Source organism: Rhagoletis pomonella, unplaced genomic scaffold, assembly GCF_013731165.1.
Source record: "Rhagoletis pomonella isolate Grant_MI unplaced genomic scaffold, Rhpom_1.0 Rhpom_scaffold_00095, whole genome shotgun sequence".
NCBI classification, from domain to species: Eukaryota; Metazoa; Arthropoda; class Insecta; order Diptera; family Tephritidae; genus Rhagoletis; species Rhagoletis pomonella.
Window position 1 is genome coordinate 161,907 of NW_023458649.1, and position 3,991 is coordinate 165,897.

The 3,991-nt window shown below is 25.4% G+C and overlaps 1 pseudogene; it reads left to right on the plus strand.

The window, feature by feature from the left end:
• Nucleotides 1–715: 715 nt before the first annotated feature.
• Nucleotides 716–1,324, plus strand: LOC118749953 (annotated as a pseudogene).
• The last annotated feature ends 2,667 nt before the right edge of the window (nt 1,325–3,991 follow it).

A 3,991-nucleotide genomic window follows, 5' to 3' on the forward strand; every position in this document is an offset into this window, starting at 1 on the left:
TTAAAAGTTATAAACATGATATGGATATGGAAATTTCTTAACTTTTAATACTATAATATGGATTTACCGTATTCATATGACATATAAAAATAATACAAATGTAGTATATAAAAAGATTTATTTGATATTTAGTTTTCGTTACTCAGCGGAGTGTGATCGATTAGTTAATAAAATTGGTGGTTCTAATACATACTTATGTTCACAATTATTTAAATAGGATTTGATTAGACTCTAAAAAAATAATATAAACTTTTATATATATTATTGAGAAATAACTTTTATATACATTATATATATACATATAAATATTTAATTTATTAATATATAATATATATATTCCGTTTCTATATTATATATATATACGTATATAAATATTTAATTAATATATATATTGCTATTATAAATAGATTAATATATGTATATAAATATTTAATTAATTAATAGGTATCTATATTCAAATAAAAAAAACCCTAAGATTCATAGATCTATAAACATTCTGTTACATTTATTAGTAGATAAGATAATCTGACGTTCCACATTTATATAGATATATGTTAAGGCCACCCTTTTATTATCATCTACTAGTTGAGCTAACGTATTGATCTTTTATCTCTCGGAAATGGATATATTGGCATATTTAATTACCTACTATTAATTTTAATTTTATTACAAAAATTACTTCTTTTTATACACTATATTATATTATAATATAATTATTGCTGTACCTACAGGAATTAAAATTTTTAGCTGACTAGCTACACTGCATGGAACTCAATTAAATTATTCTCCGGCTATACTATGAACTTTAGGATTTGTTTTTCTATTTACAGTAGGGGGTTTAACAGGAGTTGTTTTAGCTAATTCATCAGTTGATATTATCCTTCACGACACTTATTATGTAGTCGCACATTTTCATTATGTATTATCAATAGGAGCTGTGTTTGCTATTATAGCAGGATTTGTTCATTGATACCCTTTATTTACAAGATTAATTTTAAATTCAAAATGATTAAAAACTCAATTTTTAATTATATTTATAGGTGTAAATTTAACCTTTTTTCCTCAACATTTCTTAGGATTAGCAGGAATACCTCGACGATATTCGGACTATCCAGATGCTTACACTACATGAAATGTAGTTTCAACTATTGGGTCTTCTATTTCACTACTAGGAATTTTATTTTTCTTATTTATTATTTGAGAAAGCTTAATTTCACAACGACAAGTAATTTATCCAATACAATTAAATTCTTCAATTGAATGATTACAAAATACACCTCCAACAGAACATAGATATTCTGGCAGATTAGTGCAATGGATTTAAGCTTCATATATAAAGTATTTTACTTTTATTAGAATATTTATAAATAAATGTCAACATGAGCTGCTCTTGGCCTTCAAAATAGTGCCTCTCCCCTTATAGAACAACTTACATTCTTCCATGATCATACACTTATAATTTTAGTAATAATTACTACTTTAGGTGGTTATTTAATATTTATATTATTTTTTAATAATTATACAAATCGAAATTTATTACATGGCCAAACAATTGAAATAATTTGAACAATTTTACCAGCTATTGTACTTTTATTCATTGCATTTCCCTCTTTACGTTTATTATATTTATTAGATGAAATTAATGAACCTTCAGTAACTTTAAAAACTATTGGACATCAATGATATTGAAGTTATGAATACTCAGATTTTATAAATGTAGAATTTGATTCTTATATAATTCCAACAAATGAATTAACTACAGATGGATTTCGATTATTAGATGTAGATAACCGAGTAATTTTACCTATAAATTCTCAAATTCGAATTTTAGTAACTGCAGCAGATGTAATTCATTCTTGAACAGTTCCTTCTTTAGGTGTAAAAGTTGATGGAACTCCTGGTCGTCTAAATCAAACTAATTTTTTAATAAATCGACCAGGTTTATTTTATGAACAATGTTCTGAAATTTGCGGTGCTAATCACAGTTTTATGCCAATTGTAATTGAAAGTATCCCCATTAATCATTTTATTAAATGAATTACAAGTACAGTAAATTCATCATTAGATGACTGAAAGCAAGTATTGGTCTCTTAAACCACTTAATAGTAAATTAGCACTTACTTCTAATGAAAAAAAAAATTAGTTAAAATATAACATTAGTATGTCAAACTAAAATTATTAAAATATTTAATATTTTTTGATTCCACAAATAGCCCCTCTCGGTTGATTAAGTTTATTTATTATTTTTTCAATTACTTTTATTTTATTTAGAATAATAAATTATTATTCAATAATTCCTAAATCACCTAAATCTCTGATTTCACAAAAATCAACTAACTCATTAGAATGAAAATGATAACTAACTTATTTTCCGTATTTGACCCTTCTTCAAGAATTTTTAATTTATCATTGAATTGAATAAGAACATTTTTAGGATTATCAATTATTCCATCAGTATACTGACTTATACCCTCACGTTACCATGTATTTTGAAATTCAATTTTATTAACACTTCATAAAGAATTTAAAACATTACTAGGACCATCAAGTCACTCAGGTTCAACTTTTATTTTTGTATCATTATTTTCATTAATTTTATTTAATAATTTCATAGGATTATTTCCTTATATTTTTACAAGAACAAGTCATTTAACATTAACTTTAACTTTAGCCCTACCTTTATGATTATGTTTTATAATTTATGGATGAATTAATAATACTCAACATATATTTGCCCATTTAGTCCCACAAGGAACTCCAGCAATTTTAATACCTTTTATAGTTTGCATTGAAACAATTAGTAATGTAATTCGCCCAGGAACTTTAGCAGTTCGATTAGCAGCTAATATAATTGCAGGACATTTACTACTAACATTATTAGGAAATACAGGTCCTTCACTTTCATATATAATTATTTCTTTACTTTTAATTGGTCAAATTGCTTTATTAATTCTTGAATCAGCAGTAGCAATAATTCAATCTTATGTATTTGCTGTATTAAGAACATTATACTCTAGAGAAGTTAATTAATGTCAACACACGCTAATCACCCTTTTCACTTAGTAGACTATAGCCCATGACCTTTAACAGGAGCCATCGGTGCTATAACTTCAGTTTCAGGTTTAGTAAAATGATTCCATCAATATGATATTTCATTATTTGTATTAGGAAATATTATTACTATCTTAACTGTTTATCAATGATGACGAGATGTATCACGTGAGGGTACATTTCAAGGATTACATACTATTTCTGTTACTTTAGGCCTTCGATGAGGAATAATTTTATATATTTTATATGAAGTATTATTTTTTATGTCTTTTTTTTGAGTTTTTTTTCATAGAAGTTTATCACCCGCTATTGAACTAGGAGCGTCATGTCCGCCTATAGGAATTAAACCTTTTAATCCATTCTAAATTCCTTTACTAAATACAGCAATTCTTTTAGCTTCAGGAGTAACTGTTACATGAGCACACCATAGATTAATAGAAGGAAATCATTCACAAGCTACACAAGGATTATTTTTTACAGTACTATTAGGTATTTATTTTACTATTTTACAAGCATATGAATATATTGAAGCCCCTTTTACAATTGCAGACTCAGTTTATGGCTCTACCTTTTTTATAGCAACAGGCTTTCATGGAATTCATGTATTAATTGGAACCACCTTTTTATTAGTATGTTTAATTCGACATTTAAATAATCACTTTTCAAAAATTCATCATTTTGGATTTGAAGCTGCTGCATGATATTGACATTTTGTTGATATTGTTTGATTATTCCTTTATATTTCAATTTATTGATGAGGAGGTTAACTAATTAATTATTTATATAGTATACAAGTATATTTGACTTCCAATCATAAGGTCTACTAATCTAGTAGTATAAATAATTTTTTCAATTGCTATTATAACTTCAATTTTAATTATTATTTCTAGAGTATCTATATCTATATCTATATCTATATCTATATCTATATCTATATCTA